At 42.9% G+C, this 18,037-nt stretch overlaps 1 protein-coding gene across 2 annotated transcripts in view; it reads right to left on the reverse strand.

Moving 5' to 3' along the window:
* The window catches only part of zftraf1 (zinc finger TRAF-type and ring finger containing 1), a 144,326-nt gene that overhangs the window by 124,879 nt on the left and 1,410 nt on the right, over positions 1–18,037 (reverse strand). The gene's annotated exons all lie outside the window — the stretch shown is intronic.

Below are 18,037 nucleotides of genomic sequence, written 5' to 3' on the forward strand. Positions count from 1 at the left end.
AACCACAGGTTTCCAAGTTTATAACATGGTTGACAGCAGCAAAGGGGTTCAAACATCACTCTCCCATTCCTATCCAATTAACAAACAGAATACCAATCTTCCTCGTTCTTCCAAAGGCATGGGTATCACTGGACAATATGAGGATGTCATATCTGTTTACCATCCACTTGCAATCTGGCCATATTTCTCCGTTTAAGTTAAATCAATTTGACTAAAGTTACCACCCAGAGAAATTATAGGACGAAATAAACAAAGTATACTGCCCTTCAACTAGTAAGCACATTGACATATGCAGTCTGCTACCAAGCCATGAAAAAGCAGGTAGCTCCCATGTTTAATGGTCATTACAAAGATAACTAACTATCGGGTGAAGCAGTAGGTAAATGTTCAGGTGTGAACATTAGGATAGAGGGTTCACTTCAGGTGCAATTTAGTCAGCCTGCCCACATTGCATGAAAAAAATAAATAAATGTACAGCATTCATACACAAGAATTGTACAGTGAGGGGTCAATGCATGAGCATGATGTGGAAAAGTAATTTAGCCAATAAGTTTGCAATAATGGAAAGTGAGATGGTATCCAGTTTGACCCCTACTATTTCCGATAGAAGGTTTCTAATTCTGTGTAGCCAGGGCTAAGCAAACAGAAGCTCTAAGAGGCTAGAGAAAGAACAACACACGCTGTTCCTGTTAGATTGTGTATTAATCTACACTAATGATGCTAAACATGTGGAACGGTCACCAAAGTGACACATTTGGCTCATTCTAAAAATACATTGCCCCCAAAGAGAAACCTCCATGATGCTCCCTCCATTATTCAATGAGGTCAGAACTGATCAAATTCCACATAGACTACGGTCACCCGAAATCAACTTGCTGATTGGTTTATTTCCTGGATGAAACTTCCTTTACAGCTGACATTTTCCAAAATTGCTCTCCCTCAAAGGCTCTGTAATCTGGTAAACTGGATCCACGGTACAGATCATTCTTAATCTAATGGATTGGCAGAACAGCTCTGAAGGGCTAAATGGCCTACTTGCATACCCATGTCCAAACACAAGGAATACAATAGAAGAACTAATCTAGATGAACATCATTCATGAATTAAACAACCACCATCGCATAGAGAAGAGCTTAAGTAAAATTAGATTCACTTCATTGTAAAATAACTAAATAGTTTTGAAATGTTGAACCACAAAGTTTATGAAACTTAATGGCGTGCATGATTCACTAATCAAGTTCAAAATTGCACAGTCTGTGCCAACATCTGAACTGAAACTTAATACAAGTATAACCTAGCTACTGCAGTCACTAAAACTACCTGGAATTCACAGATAACCACCCTTTCCGGTCTCAATAACAGGCTTGTTCTCATTCCAAAAGGTAACCCATAATTGAGGTTATCACCTCACAATATTTGGTGTTTCCTGCCTCTTCAGCCTACTATTCAATAGTTCTGAGCAGCTACAGGCAGATCATAACTGCATTGCATGACCTCATCAGATAGTCAGAATCATATTTCATGGAAATGCTTACAGCATTGAGAACTTTTTCTGATAAAGTCTATTAGGCACCACTTTATCAAAAGACATTTGGAAGTCCATGTACATCACACCAATTATATTACCCTCATCTCTGCAATCTCATCAAAAAAAGCTTAAGTTAAACATGATTTACCTTTCCTTAATTACTGCACTATAGGAATGATAGCATTTCTACAGTGCATTCGCCCATCAAACCTGCACCAACAACAATCCCACCCAGGCCCTATCCCGTAATCTCACAAACTTACCCTGCTAATCTCCCAGACACTGAGGGGCAATTTATCATGGCAAATCAATCTAACCTGCACATTTTTGGAGCGTAGCAGGAAACTGAAGCACTCAGAAGAAACCCTCGCAGACACAGGGGGAAATGTGTAAACTTCACACAGTGACCCGAGGTCGGAACTGAACCTGTGCTGTCCATTATTAATCCACGCATGACACTTGATGTTGCCCTAGAATGTAATTTCTAAATCAGAGGTCATTCAGAAATGATATTCAGACTGCCTGACATCTGCCAGAACTTGGAAACATTCTGATATTTCACGTAAGTGTGTACTATTCATGCTCAAAGCCTTAGTCATGAGCATAAACACAGAAGATGATGCATGTGTGGAATTCACTACCATAGAAAGTAGTTGAGGCCAAAACATTGCCTGACTTCAATAAGAAATTAGATATAGCTCAAGTGGCTAAAGGAATCAAGGGATATGGGAAGAAGGGGGGATCATGACACTGAATTTGATGATCAGCCATGGTCAAGATGAATGGCGGAGCACACTCGAAGGGCCAAATAGCCTACTCCTATTTCTGGTTTCTATGTCTGGGACAACTCTTTGAAAGAGATATCCAATTAGAGCCACTCATTTCCCCACAGGTCTGCAATTCTCCCCCAATGGAATAACTTATCCAATTCTTTTAAGAGATTAAATCTGCTTCCATGCTATGAAATGGATTTCAGATCAGCATGACGTGTTGCATAAAAATAATTTCTTATCTTCTCTCTGGTTCTTTTGCAGATTATTTTAAATCAGTACCTTTGGTTACTAACATCCTCAAAAACCAACCACTGCCACCACCATTTACCCTATTAGAATCAGTTTCCCCAATCTTCCCCGACCATCACCCATCATCTAGGCTCACACAAATGATCGGCCACTTGACAAAACACTCGTTATTGTGGATGCCGAGTACCATGGAACTTTACTCCACTCTATCCAGCAGCGTTAGTGCAGGTGCACTTCTTACACATCGCACTCCGAGAATATATGCACTGAGTCAGTAAGACAACAGTTCTCTCAGCCATGATCTTAGAGAGTGCTGGAGCAGTCCCAAGAGGCTGAATGGCTTTTCTTGGTTCCTAAAGGGTCATGAACAAAGCCCAGTCCATTGCTCAAACTAGCCTCCCACCCATTGGCACTGTTTATACTTCCCGTTGCCTCAGCAAAGCGGCCAGCATAATTAAGGACCATTCCCTCTTCCATCTTCTTCCATTGGGAAAAAGATTTTAAAAAGTCTAAGGTCATGTACCAACTGACTCAAGAACAGTTTTTCCCTGCAGCTATCAGATTTTTGAATAGACTCATTAAGTTGTTCTTTCTGCACACCCTAGTTATGACTCTAACACTACATTCTGCACTCTCTCCTTTCCCTCTCTATGAAAGGTATGCCTTGTCTGTACAGCACACAAGAAACAATACTTTTCACTGTATACTAATACATGTGATAATAATAAATCAATTCCTGTGAGAGCTGGAATGCAAAATAAAGTGGCATGCCAGACTTTTAAAGATTGTGAAGAAACTACATATCATTAAATGGTTACATGCTAAACTGCCCCTTAGTTCCTGAGATATGTGGGTTAGGGGGATTAGTGGGGTAAGTACATGGGTTACAAGAATGGGGTCTGGGTAATATGCTGTCAGAGAATTGGTGCCGATTCAAAGGGCCAAATGTCCTCCTGGTGCATTATCGGGATTCTATGATGCTACCCATATAGAGAGGATGTAACTATCAGGGAAGATTGAACAGGTTGGGTTTTATTCTCGCAGAAAGGGAAGACTGAGGGACTTAATGGAGAGATTGCACTGGATGAACATTGAGAAATTGTTTCCACTTGTGGGGAGGTCCAGAACATGGTCACAGAAATTAGGAGGAATTTCTTCAGAGAGGATGAGAATGTAGAATTTGGTGCTAGAATGGTTGCAGGAGATCACTGACGTATTTAAGGGGATACTTCATGTAAAATGTTTACATGGGGAAATGACGGCTGCTAGGGATGGGCAAGGTGGTCATTTGCATGGACAGAGGATAATTTAGGACATAAAGCCTGGACTGAATGGTCTGTTTTTATGCCATAAACTTTATGTAATTCCATATAATTAACTCCAAGTACCACACAGCACTTCTTAGCTTTTAACCTAAAGAAATTATGTGACAGCATTCCCATCTAAACATAATACATAAAACGCACAAGCTGTGTTTATATTACAGTGCTGATGACCAAAAGGAGTCCATTCTAGCAGTAGCTTGGTGATGTAAACAACGCAGCTCATCTGACAGCAGAAACAACCACTCCCTCGAGACTGCTTTCCCTTCAGCTGTTAGCAGCAGTAAATGGACCATTTGCTGAATACAACAGGTTCCTGTTTTATTCAGCAATGCCCTTTTAGATTTTTCTTAGCTTTTCCCTTGCATTCCTCTGTGATCATGTAACATGGTCCAATTTACATTCTTAAAAAGCATTAAACTCTTGCACTAAGGGCTGTAGTTGATTAGTAATTGCCACTTTTGAAGTGCATACTCGCAAGCATTGCGATAACATAAGCATGAGTGACGAACTCACCTAAGAAAACCCCAATAGTTTCATAAACTATGACAAACCATGTGTGAGTCCAGTGTTCAAAGTAACAATATGAAAATAGAACATAATAAAAATACTTTAGAGAAATCTCCAGTCTTTGCTTGGTGGCTGCAAACCGTTCTTTTCAGGTATCATGTCCTAAGAGGGCATCAACAATCATCTACTTCCATGCCCTTGATTATGTTTGCCAAGCTACCGCAGTGATTTGCCATTGCCTTATGCAGGGTGACCAGGAGGCCACACCTTTCATCACCTGCCATAAGCATGTTGGATGGATTTGCAGGTTGATAATCAATCTGTTTGGCCATGTTATGGTTGCACTTTGAGGCCATCAAATCCTGGAGTGGGATTCAGACCAGGAACTTTGTTTCAAAGTTAAGGATGCTACCCACTGCACCACAAGATAGATCTACACGTGCATTTCACAAAATAAATGAATTTAAAAATTAGATATGCTTTTGCCATCAATATTTACACCAATCTCTCACCTCATTACTGAAAAAGTAGCAAATAATTCAAGCAAACTAACAACTAACTAGGGGGTGATTTAGAGGTCAGAGAGGTTTACAGCATGGAAACAGGCTCTTTGGCCCAACTTGTCCATGCTGCCCAGTTTTTACAATTGCCAGCATTTGGCCCATGCCACTCACGTCTAACCCATATAACTGTCTCAATGCTTCCTAAAAGCCAAAATTGTACCCGTCTCTACTACTGCCTCTGGCAGCTCATTCCAGGCACTCACTACCCTCTGTGAAAAAATTGCCCCTCTCCCTTTAAACCTGTGCCCTCTAGTTTTAGACTCCCCTACCTTTGGAAAAAAAAATGTTGACTATTTACCTACCTTATCTATGCCCCTCATTATTTTATAGACCGCTATAAGATCACTCCTAAACCTACATTCCAGGGAAAAAAATCCCAGTCTATCCAGCCTCTCCTTACAACTCAAACCACCAAGTCCCGATAGCACCCTAGTAAATCTTTTCTGTACTCTTTCTAGTTTAATAACATCCTTTTGGGACTATCAGTTCATGCTGAGCAGAGGCAGCACTCTAGTATAAAATGCTGATCTCCACATTCAAACAGTGCCACACAGTTGCTCTACAATATTTTGAACTAGAGAAACAGCTGCTCAAAACATTTGTCTGTGTACAAAATACACAATGATTGAAGAGTGTGTCTACTGGGACAGCGGTGAGTACATGGAAATAGGTTACAGGTGACAAGTGGTAGATAACTTGCCTGGATGGTGACTGCTTAACCATCAACCCTTAAAGTTTATTAATTAGTCATATGTAAGGCTTATGTTAACACTGCAATGAAGTTACCATGAAATTCCCCCGTGCGTCCCGGTGTACATTAGTTCTCAATCCAGCAAAACATCAAATTTAAAATTACCATCCCACTATTCACAGGCCTTCATGACCTCATCCCTTCCTATCTCTAACCTCAGAGCCCCAAAACACTCCAAGATCTCTGCACTTCCTTAAGTTTACCCATACCCATATTCCCAAGGCCTCACCTTTAGCAGCTGTGCCTTTGAGCCATCCAGGTCCCAAGCTCAGGAATTTGCTGACGTCTACCTGCTGCTCCACACACCTATTGTAGAACGATACAACGCAGAGAGTAGGTTCAGTCCACTGTGTGCATCAACTTTTTGAAGATGTGATCCAATTTGTCCCATAGCCCTTCAAATAATTCAACCTAGTAAACCTCCTCTGCACTCCCTCCAAGGCCAAAATATCTTTGCGCAGGTGCGGCGCCCAAAAATGCACACAGTACTCCAGTTGTGGCCTCACCAATGCCCTATACAGCTGCAGCAAGACCTCCCTACTTTTATATTCAATCCCCCTCGCTATGAAGGCCAGCATCCCATTCGCCTTCCTGACCACCTGTTGCACCTGCAAGCTGGGTTTTTGCGACTCATGCACAAGGACACCGAGGTCCCTCTGCATCGTCGCCTGCTGCAGTTTTTCGCCACGTAAGTAATAGTCCTTCCTACCATTCTTCCTACCAAAGTGGACCACCTCACACTTGCCAACATTAAATTCCATTTGCCATTTCCTGGCCCATTCGCCCAGCCTATCTAGATCCTTCTGCAGACTCTCCACTCCCTCCGCACAATTTGCCGTTCCCCCAATCTTGGTGTCATCAGCAAATTTCGACACTCTACACTCGGTTCCCTCCTCCAGATCATCTATATAAATGGTAAAAAGCTGAGGCCCCAGCACCGACCCCTGGGGCACTCCACTAGTCACCATCCGCCAATCCGAATAGCACCCGTTGACCCCCACTCTCTGCCTCCTATTTGACAACCAATCCTCTATCCACGCTAACACCCTACCCCCAACTCCATGTCCCTCGACCTTCTGCAATAACCTCTTGTGAGGTACTTTGTCAAACGCCTTCTGAAAATCTAGAAAGACCACATCCACCGGCTCTCCTCTATCCACCGCCCTAGACACCTCCTCATAGAACTCCAGTAAATTTGTCAGACACGACTTCCCTTTAATGAAACCGTGCTGCGTCTGCTCTATCAAGCAATTCCCTTCAAGATGCCTTGCAATTTCCTCCTTAATGACAGATTCTAACATTTTACCTACCACAGACGTTAAAGTAACCGGCCTATAATTCCCCGCCTTTTGCCTAGGTTTACTAGGCTGATACCGGAGTTGAGGGGGTTGAGCTATGAGGAGAGGCTGAATAAACTGGGCTTGTACTCATTAGAGTTTAGAAGAATGAGGGGAGATCTCATTGAGACGTATAAGATGATGAATGGGATGGATAGGATAGAGGTGGAAAGACTCTTCCCGCTCAAAAAAGACAGTAGGACTAGGGGGCACAGCCTCAAGATAAAGGGGGGGGGCGGTTTAGAACGGAGTTGAGGAGTTACTTCTTCACTCAAAGGGTGGTGAATCTCTGGAATTCTCTGCCCGTTGAAGTGGTGGAGGCTGCCTCGCTAAATATTTTTAAGAAGCGGATTGATGGGTTTTTGATAGGAGAGGGGATTAAGGGTTATGGGGAGAGGGCGGGAAAGTGGAACTGAGCAGCGACAGATCAGCCATGATCTTATTGAATGGCGGGGCAGGCTCGAAGGGCTGGATGGCCTACTCCTACTCCTATTTCTTATGTTCTTAATTCCTTTTAAAGTGTTCATTCAACTCCTTTTTGAAAGTTACTATCAAATCTACTCAATCAGCTTTCTGTCTAGTGAATTCTAGATCAAAACTTGATGCACAAAAACAAATTTTCATCTCTCCCCTGGTTCTCATCAATTTTCAACCTGTGCCCCGTCAGTAGATCCAGTATCTCCTGGCTTCATCAACCAAACTCCCCTAAGCTTCGCTGCTAAAAGGAGAACAACCCTGGTCTCTTTACACTCAACATGTGTATGCCTCATTCCGAATACCATTCTAGCAATTGTAGTCAATCTCAAGAACTTGACGTGCTTCCTAAAACATGCTTTTCTCTTCATGGAGTGTGGGTATCGTGACCCAGAGGAATTCCTGCAGCAATGCACAGAAGCGGTGACGACCAATAACCACAACTAACTTCCTCAACGCTGTGTATGAAACCAATTTTGGACAAATGTGAGGTGATACATTGTGGATCCAATTCAGGTGAGAGCTACAAAATAAATGGCAGAATGAGCATAGCGACAGAGATCTGCAAGTACAGGTCCACAGACCCTTAAAAAAGTGGCAGTACAAGTAGAAAAGGTAGTGGAAAAAGCATGACATGCTTGCCTTCATCAGCCATTAGTATAAAAGTTGGCATGTTATGTTACAGTTTATAAGAACATAAGAAATAGGAGCAGAAGTAGGCCATCTAGCCCTTCGAGCCTGCCCCACCATTCAATAAGATCATGGCTGATCTGAAGTGGATCAGTTCCACTTTCCCGCTTTCTCCCCATAACCCTTAATTCCCTTGCCTACCAAAAACCTATCTACCCGTGTCTTAAATATATTTAGCAAGGTAGCCTCCACCACCTCAACGGGCAGAGAATTCCAGAGATTCACCACCCTTTGAGTGAAGAAGTTCCTCCTCAACTCCGTTCTAAACTGCCCCCCCTTTATCTTGAGGCTGTGCCCTCTAGTCCTGCTGTCCTTTCTGAGCAGGAAGAATCTCTCTACCTCTACCCTATACATCCCCTTCATTATCTTATCCGTCTCTATAAGATCCCCCCTCATCGTTCTAAACTCCGAGTACAAACCCAGTCTATTCAGCCTCTCTTCATAGTCCAACCCCCTCATCTCCGGTATCAGCCTAGTGAACCTCCTCTGCACTCCCTCCAAGGCCAAAATATCCTTGCACAAGTGCGGCGACCAAAACTGCACACAGTAGTCCAGCTGCGGCCTCACCAGTGCCCTGTACAGTTGCAGCAAGACCTCCCTGCTTTTAAATTCAATCCCCCTCGCTATAAAGGCCAGCATCCCATTTGCCTTCCTGGATGGTTTGCCACATTTGGAACACTGGTGGCCAATTCTGGTAGCCACACTACCAAAAAGTTGGACAGGCTTTGGAGGGTATTAACTATGAGGACAGATTCACTAAACTGGGATTGATCTCCCAAAAAAAAAGAGATTGAGAGGCAACCTGATAAAAGTTTATAGAATTATGAGGGACATAGATAAGGTGAACAGTTGGAAGCTTTTTCCCAGGGCAGAAATGACAATTACAAGTTGAATGTAACGGAGGAAAGGTTCAGTAAAGAAATTGTTTTACAGAGGGTAGTGGGGGCCTGGAATGCACTCCCAAGTAAGGTGGTTGAGGCAGAAATATTAGCAACATGCAAGATATAGCTGGATAAACAAGAACAGGTGGAGAATAGAGGGATACAGGCGGTTGTTCTACTTGGGATGTGATTGGTGCAGGCTTGGTGGGCTGAAGGGCCTGTTCTTTGTCCAGTGAGGATTTTCTGTACCACCCTAGTTCCCATTTTGCTCGTGCTCCTTGATGCCATATTAGGTCAAATGCTGCCTTAATGTTGAGGGTCAATCACTATCACCTCACCTCTTGAACTTCTCTTTTGCCCAGTGAGCACGTTATTGCTGTCTAAGCCATCCAGGGCAAAGCAGCCCTGCTTGGTTGGCACCACACCCACAACATCCATTCCCGTCACCACCAATGCTCAGTATCTGCAGTGTGTATTATCTACAAGATGCACTGCAACAATTCACCAAAGATCCTTAGACAGCACCTTCCAAGCCCACAACCACTGCAATCTAGAAGAACAAGAGCAGCAGATACTTGAGAACTTGCAGGTGGGGATTTTCTCCTCCAAGCCATTCACTATGCTGATTTGGAAAATATATAGCTATTCCATCATAGTCACTAGTTAAAATCCTGGAACACCCTCCCTAATTGCATTGTGGGCCAACTCACAGAACAGAGACTGCAGTGTTTCAAGAAGGCAGCTCACCACCACCACCTCGAACAACTAGGGATGGGCAATAAATGCTGACCAGCCAGCGACAGTTATGTTCCACAAATAAAAGCACAGCTTGATAATTTTGACTGTGACACTTTTCGTCACTTGTTGGTGATTTAAAAACATAAGAATTAGGAGGAGTAGGCCATCTGGCCCTCGAGCCTGCTCCACCATTCAATAAGATCATGGCTGATCTTTTCGTGGACTCAGCTCCACTTACCCGCCCGCTCATCATAACCCTTAGTTCCTTTACTGTTCAAAAATTTATCTATCCTTGCCTTAAAAACACTCAATGAGATAGCCTCAACTGCTTCACTGGGCAGGGAATTCCACAGATTCGCAACCCTTTGTGTGAACAAGTTCCTCCTCAACTCAGTCCCAAATCTGCTTCCCCTTATTTTGAGGCTATGCCCCCTTGTTCTAGTTTCTCCTGCCAGGGGAAACAACTTCCCTGCTTCTATCTTATCTATTCCCTTAATAACCTTATATGTTTCTATAAGAACTCCCCTCATTCTTCTGAATTCCAATGAATATAACCCCAGTCTACTCAGTCTCTCCTCATAAGCCAACCCTCTCAACTCCAGAATCAACCTAGTGAATCTCCTCTGCACCCCCTCCAGTGCCAGTATATCCTTTCTCAAGAAAGGAGAGCAAAACCATACACAGTACTCCAGATGTGGCCTCACCAGCACCTTATACAGTTGCAATATAACCTGGCTGTTTTTAAACTCCATCCCTCTAGCAATGAAGGACAAAATTCCATTTGCCTTCTTAATTATCCGCTACACCTGCAAACCAACTCCTTGAGATTCCTGCAGCAGGGCACCCAGGTCCCTCTGCACAGCAGCATACTGCAATTTTTTACCATTTAAATAATAGTCCATTTTGCTGTTATTCCTAGCAAAATGAATGACCTCACATTTACCAACATTGTACTCCATCTGCTAGACCCTCACCTGCTCACTTAGACTATCTATATCCCTTTGCAGGCATTCAGTGTCCTCTACACACTTTGCTCTGCCACCATCTTAGTGTCATCTGTGAATTTTGACACACTACACTTGGTCCCCAACTCCAAATCATCTATGTAAATCGTAAACAATTGTAGTCCCAACACCAATCCCTGAGGCACACCACTAGTCACTGATCGCCAACTAGAAAAACGCTCCTTTACCCCCACTCTTTGCTTTGTTAGTTAACCAATCCCCCATCCATGCTAATATGTTACCCGTAACACCGTGAACCTTTATTTTATGTAGCAGTCTGTGGTGTGGCACCTTGTCAAATGCCTTCTGGAAATCCAGATACACCACATCCACAAGTTCCCCATTGTCCATTGCATATGAAATATTCTCAAAGAATCCCAATGAATTAGTTAAACATAACCTTCTCTTCATGAACCACACTGCGTCTTACCAATGGGACAATTTATATCCAGATGTCTCACTATTTCTTCCTTGATGATAGATTCAAGCATTTTCCCTACTATACAAGTTAAGCTATAGTTACCTGCCTTGTCTACCGCCTTTCTTAAACAGTGGCGTCACATTTGCTGTTGTCCAATCTGCAGGAACCACCCCCAGAGTCCAGCAAATTTTGGTAAATTACACTAGTACATTGCTATTTCCCCTGCCATCTCTTTTAGTACCCTGGAATGCATTCCATCAGGGCTAGGAGACTTATCTACCTTTAGCCCCCATTAACTTGCCCAACACTACCTCTTTCGTGATAATGATAGTTTCTAGATTCTCACCTGCCATAGCCTTAGTGTCAATTTTTGGCATGTTATTTGTGTCTTCCACTGTGAAGACTGACACAAAACACCTGTTCAATGCCTCAGTCATTTTCTCATTTCCAGTTAATACATCCACCTTCTCATCCTCTAATGCAGCGGTCTCCAAACTCCAATCTGGATGTGGCCTGCTGCGGGCCAGATGTGGCCCACAAGCCGTAGTTTGGAGACCCCTGCTCTAATGGACCAATGTTTACTTTAGCCACTCTTTTTCGTTTCATATATTTGTAGAAACTTTTGCTGCTTTTATATTCTGAGTTGGTTTACTCTCATAATCCATCTTACTTTTCTTTGTAGCTTTTTTTGTAGCTTTCTGCTGACTTTTAAAGATTTCCCAATCTTCTAGGTTCCCACCATTCTTTGCCACTTTGTATGCATTTTCTTTCAATTTGATACCTTCCTTTATTTCCTTAGATATCCATGGCTGATTATCTCTTTTCCCACAGTCCTTCCTTACCACTGGTATATACTTTTGCTGAGCACTGTGAAAGATTGCTTTGAAAGTCCTCCACTGTTCCTCAATTGTCCCACTATAAAGTTTTTGCTCCCAATCTACCTTAGCCAACTCTTCCCTCTTCCCTTTGTAGTCTCCTTTATTTAAGCAAAAGACACTGAAGTTAGATTGATGGGGTAGTTGTCAGCCAGATTGGATTTGTCCTGTTGTTTGTGGACAAGACATACCTATGTTGTAGCTTCAGCAGGTTGACACCTCATTTTTAGGTATGCCTGGTGTTGCCCCTGGGAAGCTCTCCTGCATTCCTTGACTTGACGGTAATGGTAGAATGAGGAATACACTGGGCTGAGGTTACAGATCATGGCTGACCAATTGTGTTGATAGCACCTCTTGGATGTTCAGTTTTGAGCTGCTAGATCTGTACTGAATCTAATCTATTTTGCACGACAGTAGTGCCATACAACACAACGATTTATATTCTCTGGTGAAGATGGGCTTTGTCTCCACAAGACCTGAGCAGTGGTCACCCATCAATACTGTCAAGGGCAGATGCATCCTTCTTTTATTCTTTCATGGAACATTGCCACTGTGTGTCGGCCATGGAGACAGCGAATGTTGAAGGTGGTGTGCCAAGCAGTCTGCTTTGTCCTGGATGGTATTGAACTTAAGTGTAAGTGGAGACTATTACATCACACTCCTGATGTATTTTGTAGATGGACAGGCTTTGGGGAGTCAGGAAGCAAGTTACTTGCCACAGAATTCGCAGCCTTTGATCTGTTCTGGCAGCCACAGTATCTATATGACTAGTCCAGTTCAGTTTCTGGTCAATGGCAAACTCCAGCATATTGATAATGGGAGATTCAGTGATGATAATGTCAAAGGGAGATGGCTGATTTTCTCTCATCGGAGATGCTCATCGCCTGGCATTTGTGCCATGAATGTTACTTGCTACTTATCAGCCCAAGTCAGACTGTTGTCTGGTCTTGCTACATACGTGCATGGACTGCTTCAGTAACTGAGGAGCTGAGAATGGTGCTGAACATTGCACACATCCCCACATTTGACATTGTAACAGAGAAAGGTCACTGATAAAGCAGCAGTAGATGGTTGGGCTCACTCAGTGATGGGACCAAGGTGATTAACTTCATAACAACAACTATCTTCCTTTGTGCTAGATATGATTCCAACCAATTTTCCCCAATTCCCAATTACTCCAGTTTTCCTTGGGCTCTAGGCTCCAAGGCCACACTTGATCAAATGGCAACTTGATGTCAAGGCAGGCAATCTCACCTCACCTTGCATTCAGCTCTTTTGCCCAAGTTTGAACTAACGCTGTAATGAGTTCAGGGGCTGAGTGGCCCTGGCAGAACTCATTCAGAAGTCAGCAAGTTACTGCTGAGTAAATGCTGCTTCATAACACTATGGAGAACACCTCCATCACTTCTTTTGATGATCAAGAGTAGACTGCTGGTTGGCTGGATTGGTTCTGTCCTACTTTAGTGGAATGGACATACTGGGCAATTTTCCACATTGTCGAGTAAATGCCAGCGTGGTAGCTGTATTGGAACAACTTGGCTAAGGGCACTGCAAGTTATGGAGTTCAGTCTATTGCCAGATTATCAGGGCCCAGAACCTTCGCTGTATCCAGTGCCTTCAGCTGTTTCTTGATATCACATGGAGTGAATCAAATATGATGCTGGGGGATCTCCGGAGGAGGCTAAGATAGATCAAACCACTTGACACTCAACAGCCGATTGTGGTGAATGTTTCAGTTTTATCTGTTCACTGATGTGCTGGGCTCCTCCATCACTGAGGATGGGGATGTGTGTGGAGCCTCCTCCTCCTCCAGTGAATTGCTTATTTGTCAGCCACCATTAAATGCTGGATGGACAGCACAGTGGTCAGCGCTGCTGCTTCAGTGCCAGGGACCCGGGTTCAATTACAACTTTGGGTCAGTGTGTGGAGTTTGCACATTCTCTCCACGTCTGCATGAGTTTCCTCCGATTACTCCGGTTTCCTCCCATAGTCCAAAGATGTCTGGGTTAGGTTGATTGTTGATGCTAAATTAACCCTGTCAGAAAATGAGAGAGTAAATGCGTGGGATTAAGGGAATAGGGTATGGGTGGGATTGTGGCCAGTGCAGACTCGATAGTCCAAATGGTCTCCTTCTGCACTGTAGGGATTCTATGATTCCATGTAGCAGGACTACAGGGCTTAGACCTGATTTGATATTTGTGGGATCATTTAGATCTTTATTACTTGCTGTTTATACTGTTTGGCATGCAAATAGTCTATTTTGCAGTTTCATCAGGTTGACACACCTTTTTGGTATGCCACTAGCTTTCGGAGCGCTGCCCCTTCATCAGGTGACTCACCCGATGAAGGGGCAGTGCTCCAAAAGCTAGTGGCTTTTGCTACCATATAAACCTGTTGAACTTTAACCTGATGTTGAGAGACTTCTTACTGTATTTACCCCAGTCCAAGTGAGGCATCTCCACACTTTAGGATCCTGCCAGCTGGCTCTGTGGTGGTACTACTGAGCCATTCTTGATGGACACTGAAGTCCCCCAACCAAAATATATTGTGCCCTAGGCATCCTCAGGGTGGAGTGGAGGGTCTGGGTGGAAGAGTTGGTGCAGACTCGATGAGCTGGAAGGCATCATTTTGCACTGTAGGGAGTCTATGAAAATTCCCCACCTAGAGTACGTTCTGGTCCCTTGCCACCCTGTGCTTCCTCCAGGTGGTACTCAACTCAGGGGGGATAGTACATGGTACCAGCTGGTTTTCTTGCCTGTGTTTGACCTGGACCATGAGACTTCAAGGGGTCCGGAGTCGATGTTGAGGATTCCCAGGGCAACTCCCTCCCAACGGTATAACACTGTGTCATCACCTATGCTGGGCTGTCTTGCTGGTTAGACAGGACATACCCAAGAGTAGCGTTGGTGGTGTCTGGTACTTTATCTGTAAGGTATGATTCTGTGAGAATGACTATGCCAGGTTATTGCTTGACTAGTCTGTAAGACAGCGCTCCTAATTTCACACAAGTCCCCAGACATTAGTAAAGATGTTGCAGGGTCAACACAGTTGAGTTTGCTGTCATGATTTCTGGTGCCGAGGTCAATGCTAGGTGGTGTGTCCAGTTTCATTCTTTTTCGTTCCATCTGTAGTGGTCGAATACAACTGAGTAGCTTGCCAGACCATTTAGTTAAGAGTCAACCATGTTGCTGTGGGTCTGGAATCACATGTAGACCAGACCATGTAAGGATGGCAGTTTCCCTTTCCTAAAGGATATTAGCGGCCAGATGGATTTTATGACAGTTGGTAATCTCATGGTCATTAGACTTTTAATTCCATATTTTTACTGAATGCAAATTTCAACTTCATTAAGACTTTTAATTCCCAGGTTCCCTGGGTGTCTGGATTATGAGTCCAGTGACAATACCAAGGCATTCCAAGGCACCTCATTGGGACATTATCAAACAAAATTTGACACCAAGCCACACAAAGGTAATGTAGGAGAGGTTAGAGGTAGGTTTTGTTTAACCAGAGTTTGGGGACTAGACAGCTGAAGCTGTCACTGCCAGTGGTGATCTTTAAAAATAAGAGACAAGGAGTCAGATTGGAGCATTGCAGAAATTGCAGTGGGATGTTTGTAGGGCTCGAGGAGATTAAAGAGATGGACAAGAACATAGAGGGCATTTAAAAACAGTGGTGTCTGGATTATGAGTCCAGTGACAATACCACTACACCGACACCTCCCCTATTTGCACCACTGTTTTTAAATGCCCTCTATGTTCTTGTCCATCTCTTTAATCTCCTCGAGCCCTACAAACATCCCACTGCAATTTCTGCAATGCTCCAATCTGACTCCTTGTCTCTTATTTTTAAAGATCACCACTGGCAGTGACAGCTTCAGCTGTCTAGTCCCCAAACTCTGGTTAAACAAAACCTACCTCTAACCTCTCCTACATTACCTTTGTGTGGCTTGGTGTCAAATTTTGTTTGATAATGTCCCAATGAGGTGCCTTGGAATGCCTTGATACATTACAATAACTTATATATTGACTTGAATGACTTCTGTATCCACATTTTCTATTCCATTATTACATCAACCCAGTTATGATCAAAGCATATCGGGTTAACTTTTAAAAATAAAAGAGATTACTGGTAGCTGCTAGCAGACGTCACAAATCCTCCAGTAAACGGCTAGGGCAAGAATGCTAATGAGTGCCAGCTGTATTTAGAGTTGAACGAATTGTAACTTGCTGCAGAGCTGTTTTTTGGAAATATTTTAATTCTACTACTGGGTAAGATTGTACAAAATGGCCGGTTAGTCAAACTTGAATGATCACCCTTGAAAGATGGGACACTGCTGTCATAACAATGCAAAGCTTTGTTGTGCTATTTTTAAGCACACGTTCCTGATTTACTTTCATAACCTACTGGTATTCACACCTGCACGTTCAATGTCAAACTTCTAACATCAGGAATGAAATTGCACCACCTAGTTTTATTTTACAATAATCCAATGAACAAACTAACAGCACATGCAAAATTTGAGGCTGGCTAATGCCAATTTTAAATTCTTCTGGTCAAACCTAGAGAAGACAAGATGGAAGATAAATGATGGGGAGAGGCTAGGAAGTACAGCATCATGGAAGACCCTCCTCCAGGAACATTATTTTACTAACCACAATAGTTAAATATAAACAAACACCTTGACCTGATCCTCCAATATAAAACGTATCCTAGTGCAGGTGTCACCTAAATGAACAAGATACAAGCCTCAAGCAAATCTCATGAAAGCAAGCAGTTCTCCATCTACATTATTTTACCTCAGCCTCTGAAATGCTTCACACAATCACAGGATGGCATTTTGACTGCAGTGTGGAGTACCAGCGTTTGCTTCCAATACAGTGACAGTTCCTTTCATTTCCTCCTTTTCCCCCATGGATTCAGACAGGCAGTACAGCCCTGCCTCCAATCCCATTACTAGTTTAACACTTTAAACTCTAGGATTGCCAGGAAGCACACGCCTGTGCGCGCACACATACACACCAGATGATGACTGTTTTTTTTTCTGAAAATCTCTTTAAAAATCGAACAGAGCAATTGAAAGATTTATAGTGCATTCTTTTTAAACAAAGATTTTTTAGAAATTTAAAATAACTACAATCTTGATGGTATCGGGTTTTGTTGCGATGTTGCCATGTGGGACAGGGTTAATAATACGGCATGTAATTGAAGTGTTCAGAATGTCTGATGCAGTACTGCTTCAGAATTGCTGCAGTTTGGATCGAAACTGAGAGGTGCCAATGAAACAACAATCTTCAACAAGCGAGAACTCCCTTGATTTACATTTCTCCCCATTCTTTTCAGGAATGAGAAAATATTGCCTCCCTCCTTGATAGTGGCCTTTCAATTTTACTGGAACAAGTTTAAAAATCTAATGCTTTGTGGTGGTGACATTGTTCTCTGTCAAGGATAGATTCCCCATCACACCAAGCCCCTGAATCAATATCTAATTAAGGGAACTGTGAACATCCATACAAGTCCAGAAACAGCAGCTGTGCTTAAAGTGGGATCACATAATTGTGATGTTTATCCTAATGAACAAAATATGCTTTATTAATAAAAACACATTTAGAGAAAGACACCTTTTTTAAAAAAATTCTACCAGAATATAACTATGTTTAACACAGTTAGAATGAATAATTGATGGTTGTGAATGATTTAAAAGGACCTTTGGCAAAAAGGTTCAGAAGCAAGGTTGTAAACCTTGAGGTATCAGTCTGAGACTGAAATAGCTTTGAACCTTCTCTTACCCACCTAAAGAACATACAATTGAGTATCGATTACATCCTTCACTTTTGTTTAGAGGGAGAGGCTCAGAGAACTCAACCATCCTCATGCTTCAATCCAATATCACAACCAACAGTAAAGCTACATAAAACAGT

This window comes from Carcharhinus amblyrhynchos, chromosome 2, assembly GCF_965287045.1.
Source record: "Carcharhinus amblyrhynchos chromosome 2, sCarAmb.v2.hapA, whole genome shotgun sequence".
NCBI classification, from domain to species: Eukaryota; Metazoa; Chordata; class Chondrichthyes; order Carcharhiniformes; family Carcharhinidae; genus Carcharhinus; species Carcharhinus amblyrhynchos.